We start from the raw sequence: 22,699 nt of genomic DNA on the forward strand, positions 1-22,699 counted from the left end.
AAGCGATCCAACGCATAAATGCTAAGAAACTTTTTCGCAGATAATGTGATATTTAATTGATCACGTGATCATATTAAAGCACAAAAGCGCTCATCAAATTTGCAAGATCACATTAGGTTTGTGCCTTGACTGAGCATCGCTTATTAAAGTCAACAACCAATTCTAATGTGGTGTATAGCAGCGTAAAGTTTGTTCAGAGATGATGTTTATATAGCTCTCGATCTCCTAAAATGTTTTGTTGTTTACTCTCTGTGCTCTCACGAGAGTACTGATCGCATTAGCTGGTGCCTACATTCTAATAGAGCGTTTGGCATAGCAGTAAATGTATCCCATATGGTCTAGTGGCTAGGATATCTGGCTTTCACCCAGAAGGCCCGGGTTCGATTCCCGGTATGGGAAGATTTTTTTATATTTTTATTATATTAAAATATGTATTTTTTTAATTTTTATAATTTTTTCATATAATGAAAAATCTTTTACAGAATGGTTTTAGTTAAATTTTTTTGTAGTTCTAATTATTATTATTTATTTTTTTAATTTTTTGGAACATAATTTCATATAAGTTTTCGTTATACTTTTTCTTTATTTTTGCCCCATATTTTGACTATTTTAAATTTTTGCATTAAAAAAATTTTTTTTTTTTATTTCAATTTTAAATTTTTTAAGAAATTTTTATATATTTTTTAAAATTTTTTTTTCATTTTATATTTTTTATTTCTCTGCTAATTTTAAATTTTTTAACAGATTTTTTATATTTTTTTTTTTACTTTTTATAAATAATAAATTCTTGTATTTTATTTTACTTTTATCTTTTTAAGTAACGTTGAATTCAAAATTGTCTGTAATTGCGACCATTTCATAATTCTTTTTGTAAACGAGTTTTTCATAAGTTTCAACCCTTACTCTTTTATTTTTCTAAATTTTTTTACTAGTTTTTGTTTTAATTTCTTATTTTTACAAAACAGTTTTATTTTATGTTATTTAATTTATTTTATTTTATTTTATTTTCTTTTCTTTTGTTTTATTTTATTTTATTTTATTTTATTTTATTTTATTTTATTTTATTTTATTTTATTTTATTTTATTTTATTTTATTTTATTTTATTTTATTTTATTTTATTTTATTTTATTTTATTTTATTTTATTTTTCTTTATTTTGTTTTTTTTATTTTTATTTTTCTTTATTTTATTTTATTTTATTTTATATTATTTCTCCTCACACCTCTGCCACACTGTGCCATTCGCCAGTCACTCCGCCTCAAACAAAGAAAATCATTTCACGGCTGTCAAATTTTCTATTAAAAACCGTTAGTTGGTTGCGCTGCGTACTGAACGTATATCGTCTGAAAGTCAGAAGTGATTGGCGGGATCTGTCAAAGTGGGTATGGCGCCGCACTAGGGAGGCACTTGAAGGAGTATAAGAAAATAATTTGCTGGTGAATGGCAGACAGTGGGGGTAGACAGTTAGAATGGGTGCTTGAAGGGCTGTCTAAAGTCGGGTGTCGCGTCAGGCAAGTGCTGGTGTTTCAAACAATTGTTTCATTGGCGTATGAACTTGTTGCCCAACCGTTACTAAGGCGCAAAAACAATAAACGACGTTGAAGCGCATAAATTAGACGTCTGTGTAGATGGGAAGTTTAAATGGAGTTGTTTGGTTGATGGCAAGTTAATGAATTTCTGCTGACACTAAGATTTTTTTCCACTTTTATATACAATTTTTTTCTACACGTCTTTTATTTTTATTAATATAACATATTATTTATTTTTCAATCCATTTTATTTTATTTTATTTTATTTTTTTTTTGCTTTATGTTTTTCTTGAATGTGTAATTTTTAAATTTTTTAATATTGTTTCAAATATGTAACTCTCAACTTTTTCATTAAACTTGACATAAAATTGTATTTGAGTTTCACTTTTAATTACTAAATTTGTCGCAACCTGTGTAAAAGTGAGTAAAAGCGAAAGCAACTAAGCGCACGCAAATAATTAGTAAATGTGATGGCCCACTTTAGTTTGCCGGATGCACTTACATACATACATACATACATACGCACAACCTATGCCTTGCAGCATGCACCTACACATACATATATATTACACACACTTCCCTAATGATAAGTTGGCAAATGTCCTTGTACACATTAGTCAGTCACTCGCTCGCTCGCTCAGTCACTCAGCCAGCCAGCGATGCCTGCAATGGCACTAAACTTATGATTTATGCGACAATTCGTGAAATTGCCACCGGTGAAGTTGGTTTATTTGCACTACGCCAAAGCTGAGAGTCCCATACACACATTCATACGTATACTCCCCGCCAACAGTTTCGCAAGCAATTCAACTTTTACAAAATTGCAATAATGACTAAATTAGATGCTTAAATACACATACAAATGAGATAACTGTACATGGTATAAACTCAAGTGAATTGCGCTCAAAAAGCATGAAATATAGGTCAAGTTTACACATGAGCTTTTGCAAAGTGATTAAAAACTTGCGATACTGTGCTTTATGCACAACTCAAAGCATGCCGTAACTGCATCTATGTATGTACCTGTGGGCGTGTTAGGCGCAGCAGGCGGTTGCTGGAAAGTTGACGCTAACTACATAACTAGCTAACTAACGGGAAGACAACTGCATGCCCTGTAGGAAATGTATTGTGTGTTTTGAAGTGATGCAGGCAGTTCGATAGTGTTGTGGCTTTTTATATGATCTTAAAATAAATAAATGGAGAAATCAAGGGATTTATAGCAAAATCAATGTACCGATTGCTGTCAACTGGAGGTTTTATATTTTCACCCACAGACTCGATTGAAAAATGAAAGTGTTAAAGATGGATTGGCGAATTGCAGTTCAGTATCACCAGGCATCGCTTCAGTTACGTCTGTTTAATAAAACAAGACGAACATTAACTTCGCTAGAACCGAAGTTACAATACCTTTTACAAATATAGAAGATTCCTTAGAAACCCTAGATTCCGATTGTTTAGTTTGCATGGCAGCCATATGCTACGCCATATCGTTAAAGATTGGTACCCAAATATTGCTACGGAACCACACAGTGTTGGCAATGGTTTCAAGAATCTATTGACTATTATTGCTGCCACAGAAGTGGATTTCAAGTAAGCTGCTACCATCAAGGAGTTCATCAAGGACCCCAGCAAGCTTTTCTTGCCGCTGCTGCTGCCTGTGCTCCAGGTGATATGGGTTTCGGTCTTTCCGACTAAACAGCTCCACACTAAAGTTGACTCGATCTGTTTCTTCGGACATACTACCATCGCCTTAGGTAATAACTGATGTCATATTTTTTGAAAATATCTTGTAAAGTTAAAAAGTTTTCCAATCGAGGACATGATTACGATCGATCAGTTTATATCGGAGTGAACTGATATATTTTCCGATATCGGCCGTTCCGACATAAGAGCAGCTTTTTGTTGATAAAAGAAGAACTGGTGAAAAATTTCAGAACGATTTCTCAAAAAATGGCAAACTTCATCTACCCGGTTTCGGGTATAAAAACTTATTGAAAAGCCCTTTATAAGCAACAAATCAGGCTTTAATACGAGATTAAAAGTCATTTTAATAAAAATATTGTTTTGAAAATAGGTTAAGCCGGTAAAATTGACCGCATTCACTACATGGTAAGTTTAGCAGTATTTTTTCAGCAAACCAGACCCCAGCAATCGGTTCGTCATATGAGCGCGTTCGATTGGTATTTGGACTCGCCAAATATTGAAGTGACCACAAAAACTGCACTTCGCGACTGACAAGTTGATATCCAGAGAATATAAACCATAATCAGGCTTTAACACGACATTAGAGCTTATTTTAATAAAAAACTTTGTACTGAAAATATATTAAGGCGACAAAATTGATTCACCAAGACAACCCAGCATGCGCCTTGTTGCAAGCGACTCGTCTTATTAGCGTGTTCGATTGAAATTTGAACTTGCCAAATGTTGAAGCGACTACACAAATTGCGCTTCGTCGATACCAACTTGATATCCAGAGAGTATAAACCAAATTTTTTAAATCTTTTATTTAAGGGAAGCATTAAATCCATGAAATTTATTTACTGCAATCGAACGGAGGATTGGTACTGAGTAGATCAGTTAAATTTATGTTTTTTCAACATAAATGTTTGAGTTTCGCTTTCAGTCTCAGGTAGAATTTTTGCTTTGAAATTATTTTTAAAAATACTTGTATAACCAATATAAACTATTTCTATATATTCTTCTGAAAAGGGCTGCCGGAGTACACAAATTATCTCATTTATAATTTTTACAAATTGTTCCACTTATAATTGCAACAATTATAAACAAGTCAATTTAGTACTTTATGGTGACGCTTCAAACCGTTGAAAAACAAATTTAAATTGTGCAACGGTTTATTTTCATAATTTTCAACTGATGCATATATGAATGAAAGGTAGTGTCCACAAACTAAATTTGCCAAAGTTAAATCCAATTTGCCAACAATACCAGCTGAGGCATGGTGTACGAAAAGTAAGCGTATTCATAACCTAAGAGACATTGGTAGATATGTAGGTATGTAGAGATGTAAATATGTATTCATAAAAGCGACACACCTATGCGAGTCCATTGTATGCACAAACGTTGACAAATATATGGAAGAATATTTATATGTATGTTTGTAGGTAAATATGTCTATGGCGCCTATGGAAATTCGTACAACAGAGAGCGCTACCTTTGCCCATAGCTGCTAATTGAGTCACTGCAAGGATGGTGTACATATTTATATCACAAACTGAAACTTTCACCACAATGTATATCCAAACTTATTCACTCCCTATACTCGTATATGAGTAATAGTGTGAGCATGTCAGTAAGTGTAAATAAATACGCTTTAGAAATGAATATGGAAATGTTTGTGTGCCTCATAGTTATGATTTTGCTATTGTTGTTGGCATAAATTTGCAATTTGGCAGCACGTGACATTGCACTCTGACAGCGGATGAGTCTCTCCAGCGTACTAATGATGAAACTGGAGCAAGTTAGGTGCACAGACAAAGTAATGAGAGTGTTTAGATGTATTTAAAGTAAGTTAGTAACAGCCGAAGTAACAAAACATGCAAAAATGTGCAAAAAAAATGATAAAAGTAAAGGCACGAGTTGGTCTACTCTGACTGACATACTTTCCTAAATGGATTTGATTTGGACTTTTGACGTGTTTTTCTTTGATTTTGTTGGAATTTCAAACATTTTTGTAGTGAAATTTTTGAAAGCCAACTACTAAATGTAATTAAAAGTAAATATACATGTTTCTAATTCATATTGTTGTGTTGTTCAAAGTGTTATTACGTTGACTTAAGAGAAACGGAATCGAGAGCTTTCAAAACTTTCACTATTAAAGCTTTCACTTTCTCTGAAGCTTTTTCAAAAATTTAATTTGATTCTCTTTAAAATGGATCAACGTGACTGACAAAGTATTTACTAAAAACAATCGCAATCCAGAGCTTTAAAAGCTTTATTTTAAAAGCTCTAACTTTCTAAAAAGCTTTCTTAAGAAAAGAAATTTACTTTTCTTTAAATGGAAATAATCTTCAACCGCACTTTTTATGGAATAAAAAGCGGTACTTAAAATGTGCTCTGAAGATGCGAAAGCTTTCCGAATAGTTATAACCCTCTCTCTCTGCTTATAAAATACTCCAAATCAACGTAGGGAAAAACTATTAATCCAGTGATTCCTTCGTATAAAGTTGTTCGTTTAGTTAGAGACATAAGTAATTGAGTAGCCCTTAATAATTTTTTGCTCAGTTTTGCAGAATATCGATGTGAAGGTTGATTAGCCTGAAATTTCCCAACTCTGCGTATCTCTCGAATAGCATTTATCTCGACACATTTCGGTTAAAAATCAAATACGGCGAAGAAACTCTAATAGCAGTCTGCGTCACCAATCAAAGTTTGAAAACTGGTGACGATGTTAGTTCTTATAGGGGCGAAGAGAGGACGGCTGAGAATCATGTAAACAACTCTCGAACCGGGTTAAGTCCGATAATTTTAATCCTGAAAATTTAATGGATTCACTATATCATTATATTTTTACAAAGCAACATCTCCAAACCCCGTTCCATATGGCAAACACAACTATATTCCCTGGAGTTGCATCCAACAACACACCCTCAACAACCTCCTAAAATAAAAAGCTAAGAACTTTTTGATTTCAAATTACATTTTTAACAATTTTCTCACTCTCATTTTCTCACGCCTACAAAATTCACTCAAATAAATATTTAAATGAAAAACGTACAAATGATGCAATTACCTACTCCCCATTCGGTCACCTAAATAAATTTCGAATTTTCAACAGCAATAAATTTACAAATGAAATAAAGCCAACAACGTGCAGCATAAGCAACAAACAACAACAGTAACAACAACGGCAAAAAAGCGCACGCGCCACTTAAACGCTGCTGAAGCGTAAAGTAGAAAAAGGGCCATGCCAGCACATGGACCCATATCACATGAGCCCGGTGGTGTAGTGCTGGGTGGTGGGGTAATAGCAGTGGTGGGGTTTAGTGCTGAACCTAAAAATTCGTTTGCCATGCAAAACACGTCGCCGGTGTAATTCGCAAAAACCAACACACTAAACATGTCCGGTCATAGAGAATTGTTAACGAGTGATTTCCGCCGAACGCCAGCGCAAAGCAGCCAGAACGTGTTGCAACTAACACTGTTACTAATACAAACAATAAGCAAACAATATTGAGCAGGCAAAAAACAAGCACAACAACAACAACTGAAAAAGCATATTAAACGAGGACGAGCTTTAACCCGTTTAGCTGGTGCTGCATAATGAATGAATGGATGCGGTCAAATTTGTATCGATAGGGGGTTAGTGTGAATTGAGCATAACGGCATTAGTGCTAGTAGTGCCAGTGACTTAGTTGGTATGTAGAAGTGCGCTGTTTCGCCATATGTGTAGCATAAAGCGGCATGCAGCTAACGGCTTTGGCGCTATTTATGAGCAGTGAACCCTCATTTGTTGGGTGATGCAAGGATGGAAGAAAAAAATTAGAGCCTGTTAGAGCGTCTTAAGGCATAGTAAAAAAAATTGTTTATTTATTTATTGTGGATATACAGGAAAACAAATCAAATATTTAGGCAAAGCTAAATATAAATTTTGATAGCGAAGAAGATTGACGAAAACATAGAGAAGTACGAAATATGAGCAATGGTCATTTTGTATTCAGATCAGGTTAACCGCGCATACTTATTTTGGCCAAAGGCCAAACGGATATCAGTTTAAGAATACACCCAGTAAACCATAATTATTAAGGTTCTGTATAAGAGCTTGTGCTTGTATGGCAACTATAGCAGATATAGTCGATTCCGGTAACTGAACAGCTTCTTGGGGGAAAAGAACGTGTGCAAAGCTTCATATCGATATATTAAAAACTAAGAGGCTAGCTCTCGTATATACAGACAGACCGACGGACAGACGAACAGACAGTCAGAGAAACACACCGACATGCCTAGCTCGTCATGCTGATGAGATACTAAATTGGGCAAACAATAGTAAGACTTTTTAATTTAAATTTCTCATAAAAACCCATTCGTCGAAAAATTTTTTTTCTAGATTGGTATGAAATCTGTTCAAATGTCAGGTCAAAAAAATCAATAGTGTTTAATATTAGTGTTAATATATTTACTCTTGTCTCTTTGTTGGCGATTTTTACAATGAGTGAAATTATTCAATATAGAAATTCCATTAATTTTGTGTGGGGAATCAAATTTCTGGTGACGAAACGTTCAGAATGTTGAAATTGATGAAAAGCCTTAAGGCTGATGCATTTAGAAGCTTATGAGACACAACTGAAATGGTCTCAAAATTCGATGAGTTGCCACACTGGAGAATGTGAAGGAAAAGTCCTGCATTTCAGCGCTTGAAGAGGTGCCAATGGAAAAAACTGTAGACGAGGCTAGAGATGTTTTCCATAAATTCGATATCTAATGCTTTATTGGGATATAAACTCGCATATGCACATTTTTTCAAATTGCTAACATATGCCTGTTGGTTTTGTATTTGAATTTCAGCGTGTAAAAATCGGCACACGCGAGCAAATCGCCTGAAAGTATATGAGCAAACAAGCATATAAAGTAAGGACGAGTCATGCGTATACGCTAAACGCTCAAAGGTAGAAATATGCGGCTAAAACGAATTTTTGATTATTATTTGTAAACATGCCGTGATGTTGCCATCAATAATATCCACTTTTTCTATGCCGCAAAGCACAGCAGTGAGGAATTCAATTTATGCTACATAAAAGAAAATATTGTAGCTGATTCGTTGATTAAGAGCAGAGTTAAAAAATAGAAGGAAAGTATATAAATTGAAGCGGCATAAATTTTATGTGTTCGTTTTGGGTAAGCAAATGGGTAAAAAAGTGGTAAATAACTAATAAAAGGCGTACTTGAAATGAGTGCAATTTTACTATTGGAAAAAGTTAAATTTGATTTATTTTTTAATCCCGAAATTTCGGGACTAGCTGCGGTATCAAAACGAGGATATGGTTATGTTGAGAATAATTTTCTTTTTCATAAAAAAATTTCAATAAGGTGCGAATCCCGAAATTTCGGGATCCCGAATTTTAATATATGCATGAATTTTTATGATCCTTTTTTTATTAAATTGTGCTTTATTAATTATAGGATTATTAAATCCTGCTTTCAAAATTGTACTCCCTTTCAGTTCCAGGGAGCCACCCATTTTAAGCGCCCTCAAATTTCGCATCTCCGTTGCGACAAGCAAGCGAGCAAACAAGCATATAAAGTGAGGACGAGTCATGCGTATACGCTAAACGCTCAAAGGTAGAAATATGCGGCTAAAACGAATTTTTGATTATTATTTGTAAACATACCGTGGTGTTGCCATCAATAATATCCACTTTTTCTATGCCGCAAAGCACTGCAGTAAGGAATTCAATTTATGCTACATAAAAGAAAATATTGTAGCTGATTCGTTGATTAAGAGCAGAGTTAAAAAATAGAAGGAAAGTATATAAATTGAAGCGGCATATATTTTATGTGTTCTTTTTGGGTAAGCAAATGGGTAAAAAAGTGGTAAATAACTAATAAAAGGCATACTTCAAATGAGTGCAATTTTACTATTGGAAAAAGTTAAATTTGATTTATTTTTAATCCCGAAATTTCGGGACTAGCTGCGGTATCAAAACGAGGATATGGTAATATTGAGAATAATTTTCTTTTTCATAAAAAAATTTCAATAAGGTGCGAATCCCGAAATTTCGGGATCCCGAATTTTAATATATGCATGAATTTTTATGATCCTTTTTTTATTAAATTGTGCTTTATTAATTATAGGATTATTAAATCCTGCTTTCAAAATTGTACTCCCTTTCAGTTCCAGGGAGCCACCCATTTTAAGCGCCCTCAAATTTCGCATCTCCGTTGCGACCATAAAACTATAAAATTTTATTAGCGCTTTTTTCGAGGGCCAGCTAAAGTCCTTTATGGCCTGTGACACTCCATAAAGCAACAAAAACCAAATGCAATACAGTTTTTCGGGCACTTAGCATGTGCTCCGCCTACCTAAAGCAACTTCTGGTCAGCCACTTATTTAAGCACACATTGTATGCCAGAAAAAAAAACTACAAAGAAAACAAGAAAAAGTAAATAAAAATAATTGCAATTAATTTGACTATTTCGTGGCTTTGTTTTGTGTTCGTTTAGCTTTTTCCGTTCTTTCAATATTTTGTTGCCGCTAGGTTCAAACAAAGCTTGAAAAAACAGTCATCAAACACAAATGTGTACGTGGAGTGGTCGCTCATTGCGTAAACTCGTAAAAAAGCGCGCAATTTTAATCACTTAATTGTTTTATGCTTTTATTGCTCTGGCTTCTGTTAATATTATTATTATTGTTATTAATTTAATTGCGCATTTTTTATGACTTAATTACTTAATGCGTTTATTTGTAGGATTTGTTGTTTTAGATTTATGCCACTTATCACTTTATTGTTGCTGTTGTTGTCGTTTTTGTACAGCGTTCGTGCATGACGGCATGTGGCAGACCATTGACAATGTTTCCGCGTCGTAAATTTTTGCTTTTTTGTATTAACTATAAAAACTGGAGGATAGATAGTCTGTGAGCTGAGAGAGATTTATGCGGCAGTTGAGTTTATTGCGTAGGAAAGTGACCATGTGTTTGAGAGTTTCTGTTAGACGTATATAATTAACTGTTGTAAACGGATAGTATTTCGAAGAAGACTGAGTTCGATTATCAGTACACGGCTTTCAAGGATCATCTATTAAAATATAAAGGGTGATTTTTTAAGAGCTTGATAACTTTTTTTTTAAAAAAAACGCATAAAATTTGCAAAATCTCATCGGTTCTTTATTTGAAACGTTAGATTGGTTCATGACATTTACTTTTTGAAGATAATTTCATTTAAATGTTGACCGCGGCTGCGTCTTAGGTGGTCCATTCGGAAAGTCCAATTTTGGGCAACTTTTTCGAGCATTTCGGCCGGAATAGCCCGAATTTCTTCGGAAATGTTGTCTTCCAAAGCTGGAATAGTTGCTGGCTTATTTCTGTAGACTTTAGACTTGACGTAGCCCCACAAAAAATAGTCTAAAGGCGTTAAATCGCATGATCTTGGTGGCCAACTTACGGGTCCATTTCTTGAGATGAATTGTTGTCCGAAGTTTTCCCTCAAAATGGCCATAGAATCGCGAGCTGTGTGGCATGTAGCGCCATCTTGTTGAAACCACATGTCAACCAAGTTCAGTTCTTCCATTTTTGGCAACAAAAAGTTTGTTAGCATCGAACGATAGCGATCGCCATTCACCGTAACGTTGCGTCCAACAGCATCTTTGAAAAAATACGGTCCAATGATTCCACCAGCGTACAAACCACACCAAACAGTGCATTTTTCGGGATGCATGGGCAGTTCTTGAACGGCTTCTGGTTGCTCTTCACCCCAAATGCGGCAATTTTGCTTATTTACGTAGCCATTCAACCAGAAATGAGCCTCATCGCTGAACAAAACACGCGCGCGAAACACATTTCGAACCGAACACTGACTTTGGTAATAAAATTCAATGATTTGCAAGCGTTGCTCGTTAGTAAGTCTATTCATGATGAAATGTCAAAGCATACTGAGCATCTTTCTCTTTGACACCATGTCTGAAATCCCACGTGATCTGTCAAATACTAATGCATGAAAATCCTAACCTCAAAAAAATCACCCGTTATTTGTAAGAATTTTTATATGAAACTCAACCTAACCATAATTTTAAACTAATTCTGAACCTAAAATTAACTCAAAGCAGAACCCGACGCAGAACCTGAATCTGAACTCGAACTTAAGGCTGAACCTGAATCGGTATCTGATTCTGAGCTTATACCAGGACCTATATATGTATGAATCTGAATCAGCATCTGATAATCAACGCAGTAACAACCGAAAGTATATAGACCTTAAAAACCACTTTCATAAAGTTATGTATATATTATCATTATTTTGCACCCAAACCTCAAACTAAAGCATGGAAAAACTGTTTTTCACTTGTTCGTAATTTTTATCATAAATTTAGGATTGCTCAAGTAGTATTGCCTAGAAGGTTCTCTTACTTTCCACTCAAAAATAAAGACTTTCAAAGATCAACACAAAATCCAAAAGCGGCGAGTCGTGGAAAAAATCAATCACTATCAATAAAAGACATAAAATTTCGACAAAATTCCCGGCAGACGCTACGTTGCCAAGTTTATCTGTATCCCGTAGCAAAATTATTCGTTAACCTATTGAATTCTTTTTAATTTAGTTGTGACCAGCATGTAATAAAGATGAAAGATTTTTCCTCACTATAGAAACTTCGAACTAGAAAAAATATTGAAACTGGTGTAATACTGATTGTAATTACTGATTTTTTGAAATGATAAGCCCGTTTACTACTATGCGAGTATATTACTAGAACAGATATACTATACTACTGGAACAGATTTCACGGAAGAAATACTTGAAACCGAATTTTCGATGTTTCAACCATAAGTCACTAAAAAACAAATGTTAAAAATCATATTTTTCATCTCATATTTATTCTTTTTTTCAGTTCCCATTCACAAACTTTCACCGCACACGTATTCTCCCATTTATTTGCACAAACAATACCTTAACAATTTAACAACTTAATTCAATAAACTTACCTGCGCGCCGAGAAGCAACAGTGCATCACATAAAGAAATAAAAAAAATACAAAAAAAGTGCAAAGTTTTTGCATTTCATTCGAACCCTTCAAACAACTCCACGCCTTAGCAACTTTTCGCTTCGCACTTTACTGCACTCGCACAACAAGCACAACCAAGTTGCTGAATCCTGATAGCTACTTCCGTCGAACGTCATATGTGCCACTTATGTAAGCGTATGTAGTTTGCCTACAGGTGCAACTGGCAAATGTCGCTCAACGTCTTTAACCCTTTACTTACTCACTACTTGCAGCAAAGCGTGTTTAAGAAAGTCGAGAGTTGAGCGTGCTTTGTTATTGTATGCATAGCTTTGCGCACTTACGTCGTCAACAGCGCTTTAGTCCTTAGTCCTTGCTGCGCTGCAGTCGCCTTTATTGTCTATCTCTAAATCTACTCGAGTGGCTCGTAATTCACTCGTTGCGTAGTTACTTTTTGAGTTTTGCATTTGTTGCGTGAAGAATTGCATAAGAAAGTCAACGTGCACTTATTGCACGTGTGCAAACCGACAGACACTTGCAGATAACGGAGTGAAGGCGGGAGGAGAGCAAACTAGTGGCAGCTATTTGCAGTTACTTATTTCTTCTACAACTTCTGTGCTTGCTATTCCCTTTGGCGTGTCAAGAAGTGTGGGCTTTTGAGCAGAAAAATATTTTTTTTTGGGTTGGAAAAAAAGTTGCAAATTTCTTTATGTTAACAATTTGGTTCGAAAATCATGAGATTACGTACGAGGAGCCTCGGTGTTTGAGTTTCTATGTATGTGAGAAATTTCGCAGAAAACTTTTCCAAAGAGAGCAACGGAATTTGCTGAACTCATGCGTTATGTATTCATTCAACTTATTTTGCTTTAATATATTAGAAACTATCTACGGATGTTATACTTATAATCTTTGGAAAGGACTGTAATCATTGGAACCGACTGAATTAAGAATCTCAGTAGAATTTGAATAGAAATTTTATAATATATATGACATTTACAAACACCCAATTGGTTAAAAGGCGGATCTCATGTGATTTAACAACGTATCTAAGGAGCAACTAACCTCCTTTGCGCCGAGATGCATAAGCGCTTAATTACACTGAGACCCAAGGCGCACGAGGATTCCGAAATGCACGAAAAAAAATTTAATAACGAAACGTGTTTCCGAAGTACTCGGGCCATTGAAAAAAAATTGTAATTTAATAATAAATTCATGAAATATTTTGCAAAAACAAAACAATAAAAAAATAGACATGACTTTTTAATGCAAGCATTTGCCTTGACTGATGCTGCTTGAAGCCACTGACTTGCTCTTCCATTCTTGAAACAATTCTGCACAACTACTTCCCGTTAAGATACCCTCTGCAAGACAATTATTTTTATGACTGCTGTCAAGCGCTGATGACACAACATATACCATAAACAGACAACAAAAAGCACCAAACAACAACAAACAACAACAAACAGCTAACCAAACCAAAATGGCAATGCGTTTACTCGTAATAAGGAAACTTGAAAGCAAACAAGCTCTGAAGACAACACACCAAACAAGACAGGGAAAGGAGTAACTGCGCTACCCAAAATACGCCAGCAAAATAACAGCTACATGACAAAAACGCAGCACAGCGTAACAAATAGCTTAAAATAGGAGAGTGAAGTGCGCAAGTACATAGAAGCGCAAAGCGGTTGGAGGTTGCGTATACGCCGTGGCCTGCGGAGTATAATGTCTGCGTACCTCAAAACAGCTGTAGCATTATGGAAAACACGGAAAAATACCGAACATAAGAACCACGAAACTAACAAGATGCTAGCGTCAATGCAACAACAAGCACATCATAATCACAACAACAACAATAATAAGGAGAAGAAAAAGAGTAGAAGGTGGTTGAAGTTGAGCGAAGCGCTGGCTGTCACGCAATTTGCATTCAGTAATTATTTGAGCCAATTAGTGACATCGGTACACCGAACGGTTGGCCATTTGCTGTTTGGCATTTGTTTTGCTGGCATCTCTTCTTACCTTCTTTCATCGCAGTGGTCGCGTCTTTAATTTGTTTGCTGTTTTCTGGTCCAACGCTAATATCTACGCGCTCGTAATTTTTTAGCTTTGTCGTTGTTGCGGTTCAGGTTAGTAAAATTTTATAGCCTAGTAAGCAGATAATTAAGCTTTCAATGGTCGAATTTTTAATCTAATTGAGAGAATTTTCGGAAGTTTTGGTGAAACTGACATGTGGTAAATGCAATGGTATTTGAGCTGATTTTATAGGGAAAATTAATTATATTAAGTAGTCGAAAGAGTCTTTTCGTATTTTGTTTATTTATTTATTTTAAATATAAAAAAATAAGTTACAATTTAGTGAGAAATACGAAAAAACTTTTTCGACTACCCAAAAGTTTTCAAAAATTTTCTATTGTTGTTGTTGTTTACAACATTTTCCACATAAATTTCGACAATATGCATAACTTTTGCTTCAAGTGTAATTACCGTGTAAATTTTTGTGTATATATGTAGTATGCTTTTAATTTTATCGTAGTATGCTTTTAATTTTCACCGCCCAAATACAAAGTGAAACTCGAAAGATTAGCAGAGAAGGAAACATATGCTAGCCTCGTGAGGAGCTTGTAACTCTCTCGTTTGCCGTTTTTATAACATTAACTTGCATTTATTTAATGTGTATGTAAATAACGGTAACTAAAAATATGCAGTATTAATGAACTGAAAAGCAAACAACAATAACAACAACAATCGCAGCAAACAAATTAACAGCAAATATTAACAATGTCGACAACAAACAACTGCAACAACAGCGAGAAGCAGCCGCTAAAGACGAGCCAAGCAACTTTTTATTAACAATGTGTAATATGCCATAAGAACAACAGCAACAACAAATGCGACATAACAGTAGACGCCGGAGTACTCACACATACACACACAATTCTGAGTACTCACAACATACCCGCTGACATTGAACATACCTATTGCATTGTGCATATAAAGGATGCATATTAAGGATAATAAGCGGTAGCCGTATAACAACAAGTTGTAAACAATAATAACAACAACACTACTAACTAACAATAATGCAGCGAAGAGCTTGTGAAACTTTAGCAATTATGTTGTTATTCCTAGTAAACACATTTGTGCATCAAGCATACCCACACACACACAGAAACCAAAAAGGGTGCACATATGCAACAACGCCGGCCAAGAGCCTCAGCCTGATGCTCTGACGGAACTAGTCATGGAACCAACTGATACATTTTATTTTTTTTGTTTCTCTCTCTCTCTTTAATCTCAATCTTCTCACACTTTCTATATCTCTTTTCTTCATGCAAATGCAACCCTGATTACATTAAGTGGCGTTTTTGACTTCTCTTTGTCTGAGTAGCGTATCCAATTATTTGTACCTCCTTGGGTAATGGGACTCCATCCTATAAAATGTTTCAAAAAAGTGGGCCCAGGACTTAGCCTGATGGAACTTCGCCCGTCATTTTATAGCTTTGTGGTCCTTCGTCTGTATCATATAGTAGTACACTGTCTTACAGGTAGTTGGAGATGATCTTTATCTAATAGAGCGGTGTTTTTTTTTAATTGAAGAGCTCTTACTATATGTGGCCAATGGGCCGAGTTAAAGGCATTCTTAATATCGTATGTGATTACCGCACAATACTCATTGGAGCCATACATCCATCTAGTTCCTTCCATAGCTTTACTTGTGACATCAGTAAGTTTCTTCTTCATCCTTATCTATACCTCTACCTCTATCTTTATTTCTTTATCTCGCTTATTTCTCTCCCTCTACGTAAACGACAAGCATCGTCCTTGCAGCAATTTTATCATAATTTTCCAAGCTTTAAGGACTTTCTTCAGCAACGCGAATGAAATTTTTTATTTCCTGAAATACCACCCTATACAAAATTATGCTCACAATATTTCCTGCAGCACCTTGAACGTCTTTTGTCCCTAATTTATGTACTTCTAAAAAATGTTAAACAAGTTTATTTAAGGACACGCGCGCATATTAATATGTCTGATGCATGCTCCTGGGTATTTGTAACTTCTTTGTGTTACAGTGAATGTTCAACATTATTTAGATTTTTGTATAATTTTTGCAACAGACAGAAAAAAGTTTTAAACACTGTAAAATAAAAGTTCAAAATATGTATGTAAAAAAATTTTAGTGAAATTTGCGTCTTTGGTAAAGAAAGAGAGCATTTGTGATTAAATGATACAAAGGGGATAGGTAGTTTTATATATTTTACAAAATAATAAAATAAATTAATTAAAAAAAAATTAAAAAAATTAATTTTAAATTTTTAAGTTTAGAAAAAAATTATTTTAAATAAAAATTACGTTAAATTATGTTAAATAATTTTTATTGTGTTTTCATAATTATTTTTATATTTTTCATTTTTTAATAAAACAATTCTTTTCAAAAAAGCCTTGCATACTTTTTGGGTATTTACCGTATCTCTTACACTGAAAAGGTATCGCTTACTCCGAAACTTAAAGATACTTTCCACATAGTCCGCAATTTCATCTCTCTGCATGTGTGTCTTTTATTCAGACGCCCTCTGTTGCAGCTCTTTTGGTCCCTTATTTTTGTTTTTCTTTTCAACATTTGCATCCTTTCTGCGTTCTTTTTTATCAACCACATGTCTTTTATTTTATTGCTATTATTTTTTTGCGTCTGGTCGTCTTGTTCGTCTTGCTCGTGTCGCTGGCAGCGCAGACTTGCATGTCGCATTACCGTGCTTAACATAAAACTTGTGTTCTTGTCGCATAATTATATTATTTTGTATGAAACAAATTTCTTCCCTCCGCGGCATATGCCAACAGGCATGAAGCCAGCCATTTAAGGTGGATATAATGTTTGGCTGTAAGTGAAAAACGAGGTAAACGCATTTGCGGAGTTCGTTAGTAGGAAAAGATACTTAAAATTGCAGAATCGGAATGCTGAAGTGGGCATATGCGAGCATAATGGGATGGTGTGGTGTCTTTTATTCGTATTTTACAAGCAATTATTTGTAGCATGATACAGCTCTTGTACTTTTTAATACGCATATGTTTTGGTATTCCTAATTAACTTTGCATAATGGCTTTCTTCGTTTGAAAATGAGATTGTGAGAGGGTAGTTTTGGCAAGAGAGTCTCTCTGTTATTTGACAGAAACTTAAAAAACCCTAAAAAAAATATTTTTAGACATCTGCGTTAGTATAAGTTCTGGTTTTCGTCAACTAATTGCAGTATGAATGGGATAATGACCAAAAATCCCAAAAATTACTCCGAAGTAGGAATATTTCTTCTTACTCTTATGTAACCAGAACACTGCTCATTCCAAAACCAATAGGTCAGCCTGTCATAGCTAACACAGTTCACATTGGTCATAAAGCATCATTCTTGTCTTGTCTTTTCTTAAATCAATTTCTAGCTTATGAAACATACGTGTTTGCCTACAGTCTTTGAACCAATCAAAGTCCAAAGGTTGATGTGACATGCGAATCAGATAAGAAGCGACCATAACCACTAAACTAACAGTAAGCGACAGGAATGCAGCCTTCTTAGAGCAATCCAAACAGTGCGACTAGAACATGCAACACTACCCACAACTGGCACCGCTGACTTGAACTAAGCCCCGGCGCGTCTGCTCTGCGGTGGTCGCCAATTCAGCTAAGCTGCAAAGCTCATCGCTTCAGCGCAGTCTTTCTAGTCACACAAACATTTGTACAAACAAAAGTGAAAAAAGTGAGCAACGAGTACTCCTTTATATCAGAGATAGGCAAACTTCTTAGTAGTTCTGTAAGCATGTATACATCGTTCACTCTTATCTATATTTGCTAGCAATGACTTTAGCTTCGTTTTCGTGTCAAATCGCTTTGGTCATTTTACTCTGTCTGTCTCACTGTTGGTTTTTGTCATTTTACCCTTTGATCTCTGTGTGTGTGCGCGTGGGTGTGTTTCGTCGGTATTGTTTTACGCTGTGTGCCCATAAATCTTTCGTCCATTTTGACATTTCAATTTCAATTTTTGCTGCTACGCTTACAGCACTGTGCTATGACAAACATTCGATCAGATATACAAACGTATATGTGTTTATATGTATATGTTTGTAGCTCCCCTTTCTATAGATGTATTTCTTATAGCTTTCCCTACCCATTGCATTTTTGTTCTAAACGAATATACACGAACATGTATTTCGCGCATTATTGATCCTGAACTCTAGTTTAGTTGCGGCATCAACGCGGAAAACAGTGTTTATGAAGGTACGGTAGTTGCTTTTTCTTAAGGACTTTCACCCCAATTTAAATTTGCTCGTTGATATATCTATATCTTTGGAAAACGATTTAGTGTTCCTATGCCATAAATGGATACCTTCTTAAACTAAACTCTCTGATTAATTTAGTGAAGTTCCAAACCGATAATATTAACTTAATAACTATATATTATTGGTTTCGAACTTCACTAAACCAACCATAGAGAGAGAGAGAGTAATAGCATTTTCTTTGAGCTGAAGAGGCATGATTTGGAGACCAGCCTTTGCTAAATAAGTCGACCTCGTTGTCAGTAAAATAGTATGAGAGTTAATAATTTTGCTAAACACTGAAGATGTTACAAACTGTTAATCTTACTGATGTTCATAGACCTCACATTATTAGGTTCTTAGGACTTCATATGCCCACATAAGGAAGTCAACAGTATAGTATTTTTTCGTTTCGTTTTCGTTTATTCATTCCACTAACCTCAAGTCATGTATAATTTAGTAAAGGCACACATCTTAGGCGGATAATTCTAAAGTTCTGTTAGTTCTGGCCTTTTCGATCAACTAGAGAACGAGTCTCTCTTTAATTTGACCAAACCTTTAGAAAATAGTGTCCTACCATACGCTCTTCCTACACAAACAAACTTTTATTCGACCTTCTGTTACAGCAGAGCTAGCACTTAAGAAAGCAATCACACCACAAACAACACATACCATAAATGTGTGTATACCACAAACAAACCACATACTAGTATTTATAACCTAACTTCGGAAAACCAATATGCAAATCTTACTAAAGCAAGAAAAGAAAGAAAAAATAAGAGTTGAAGAAACAATTTACTGCCACATGCCCTCACGAATTGGAAGACGATTTACGCCATTCACAATCATTAAATGGGATCAGTAATGGATTGGGGTGAAAAAAGTCTGCTGAAAGTCATGTGGCAAACCTTGAGTTCACATGTCCGCTGATTGCGACGCTAAGTCATGGCCTGACAGCCGTGATATGTTGCACCAACTGTGAAACGGTCAAGAAACAACTGGAAAAAAATTAGCAAAGTCGTGACAGTGAGCGCAACAGCAAGTGGCCATAGCTCTAAGTCAGCTGGCACAAGGATACGCTGGCGACAAACAAGCGCTTTGCAGGCGTTAAGCGCGAGCTGCACGCAAAAAGTATGAAGAGTAGTAGCAAAAACGAAGAGGTGACAAAGCATATGTGTGCTTTGCGCCGCATTTCTTTTTAAGTGATTTCTTTCGAATATTTTCTACTTCAACTTGCGCACTAACTCAAGAAATCCGCTTCCTGTGCACATTGCAGAGGTTTTTCTATTTTTCTATCCTGAGGATATATAGAGTTTTTGCGCCTATCGCAGTGCAAGGACAGCTGTCGTGTATTCAGCAGTTTGAAAAACTATAGCATAAAGCAGAAAATGAACTTGGTGTCGTAGAACACTTGGGCGCTATGTATTAAGGAATGCCATCTGTCATCGCAACGCTTATGAATCAAAATCAAATAAAGTCGCTGACTTGTGCAAAGCAAAATAAAGAAGTGTGCATACAAAGCGCAAAAACCATGAAGGAATGTGAAAACACAACAACGATGCAACGATATATAACTAAGCACAACCGTGGCATTTCACTTGACATTTGAATTTCTCAGCGCTGCGCGGCAATATGACTTACAGGCCAACCGGCTGTTTTCCTGCTTGCAGGCAGTCAACTGGCAGCGCTTCGCCAACGAATATCAAACAAACAAAAATCGAAGCATAACAAACGTAAAAATTTCTATGTAAATATTGGCTGGTCAGCTTTTTGTTTTGTTTATTAATTCTGCCCTTCTGCGGCATGAAGTGCTCGCCGTCATATGATGTGCACGGACACGGGGGACGTTTGATAGATTTGCGAAATATAAAATGGCATTAATGTGTCTCCAAGTAGTATTTCAAAGTTTTAGAATTTTTCCCATAATATAATCCCACCTGGAGGATGGAGTCATGTGTAGAAGTTCACGCAAGTGAGGAAAGTTCTCTGATAGCCATTCACTTGGGAGTGGCCAGAAACGATTCTTTTACATATGGCTCAAGCAGCTCACGACTTCCGGTCTTTGGCCATGTATCCTCTGGGTAGCCTAAGAACATCCGTTTGAAGGCGAGCAAAAGTGAGAAGGCGAAACATCCCCTACATAGGGTTGTGCGCTTAGGTTGGGACCCGCCACGTAAAAAAAAACCCCAATGAAAAGTAGCAATCAGCCTCGGATGAGAGGCTGTTGTTATCTCGGCTATAATCGCGTAAGAGGTGTCTACGCCAGTAAAGAAGAGAAGAAGAATCCCATCTGGAAGCCGCATACAAAGGTTCCTCGCATCTTTGGAACTACCTCGCAGTTGGGACTACGTCACTGTAGGCAACTTTTGAGTTACAGGTTTTGTATACTTCAAAACCAGCATAAATTCCACCAATAATCTAAGGCTGGAGATAAAGTTTGAACAGATGCTATTTTAGGATCGGAAGGCAATTGATAAGCAGATCCCTCTCCCGACGAGCAAAAATTACTATCTATAAGTCTCTCGTTATTCCTATCCTATAACATGTCCCGGAAGCATGGACCATGGCGACTCGAAATGAAAAAGGACCTTGAACATTCGAGCGAATTGTTTTCCGCAAGATCTTTGGAACCATCTGCGCAATGAATATCGAGAAGACAGTACCATGAACTGTTTGAACACTACGGAGACATTGATATATGTGCTAGTTAGGCTATGTCGTTCCTAGGGAAGATGATGCTATAGCGGAAAGTTCCTTTATCTCGAGACCTATGGGTGGTTAACGAAAGCAAGGGGGTCCACGCATCCAACGGAAGGATTTAAAAGCAAAAAATATAATAGATTATTTGGAACTTTTTATCAAAGTCTTGCTTTTTTACCCGAACGTGGCCCTATATTTTAGAGCCGCCGGACGAAGTCCATTGCTTCGACTGTTCTAGATCCCTGGCACGTACCAGCGGATCCATATGTCGCCGACGGCCACGAAGTGATGCAGAAGCTCCTTCGGCTGTCTGTGAACCGCCTTCCCATGTCCAATATTCCACTGCCTATGTATATATTGCGCATGTCTTCGGTCGAACAAGTCCGTTTTAGGGCACCTGGATATGCGGCGACATTGACATAGTTCAGCAAATTAATAGACAGCGGCTACGCTGGCTAGGTCATGTCATCCGAATGGGCGAAAACACCCCAGCTCTGAAAGTATTCGACTCAGTAGCCGCCGGAGGAAGCAAAAGAAGAGGAAAGACCAGGTGGAGAAGTACTTCTACTCGGAGGACGACTGACTCGGTTATAACCGCGTAAACGGTGTCTGGGTCAATAAAGAAGAAGAAGAAATGTGCTCATCAAAAACCGACATGGAATCATGTTCAAACTTATTGACCTAACCGTACACGAGTCTTGTCTGAGCCCCACAACTTTTCTGAGATCTATTTCAAACGCTCTGTACCATATTACCTTACTTACAGTGTCTTGAAGTACTGTAAAGCCCCTTACATTTACTGACAATCCTCGTAAGCACACACATGCTTCCAAAAACAAAAAATATGTATAAACAGTATTGCATGTGGCATGCCGGTTGATTTTGCATTGCCGCACTGCAGTGTTTGTAAAAGTTCAAAGTTGTATGTTTTAAGGCGCATGCAATGCGAGCTTGTTCGCCGTTGTTGTTGTTGTTATTTTAGCATATGCATGACGGCCCCACAAACTCATTCCTAGAGCATATTTATATCGGGCTTGCCGACGGTGTGTTCTGTATTTTACATACATACATATGCATAAGCACGAACGAAAGCACGTAGCTTACACCAACACATATAGTATACTGTATATGTGGTAGTATATATGGCATGTAAATGCATATACCACGTCATTGTTTGGCCAAAATGTCCACTTCCGCATGATGGAATGCCGGCATCCGCTTGTTTTGGCAGCTGACTCTTCGGTAGTTCGGTTCACAGGTGAATTTGTCGTTGGGGCATGCAATGTTGTTGCAACATGCTTTTTGCAATTTTTTATTTTTTAATTTTGCATTTTTCCGTGTTTTTTTTTTGTTTGTAGCGACCAGAAAAACACCGAAACATTACTGATTTGTTTTGCGATAATTTCCGAGCTTGAAAGTAATCAATTTTCCCCCGCAAGCCTTTTTAACAAAATTTCTGCTTAAATTAATTGTATAAATGTTGTGGAAAGTATTTACTGAAA

General features: G+C 36.1%; 1 non-coding gene across 1 annotated transcript; it reads left to right on the plus strand.

Annotated features, from left to right (window-relative positions):
- Window positions 1–327: 327 nt before the first annotated feature.
- Window positions 328–399, plus strand: Trnae-uuc (transfer RNA glutamic acid (anticodon UUC)). The gene has a single exon. It is a non-coding gene; the product is annotated as a tRNA-Glu (tRNA).
- The last annotated feature ends 22,300 nt before the right edge of the window (window positions 400–22,699 follow it).

The sequence above is a fragment of the Bactrocera dorsalis genome, chromosome 3, assembly GCF_023373825.1.
Source record: "Bactrocera dorsalis isolate Fly_Bdor chromosome 3, ASM2337382v1, whole genome shotgun sequence".
Classification (NCBI taxonomy): domain Eukaryota; kingdom Metazoa; phylum Arthropoda; class Insecta; order Diptera; family Tephritidae; genus Bactrocera; species Bactrocera dorsalis.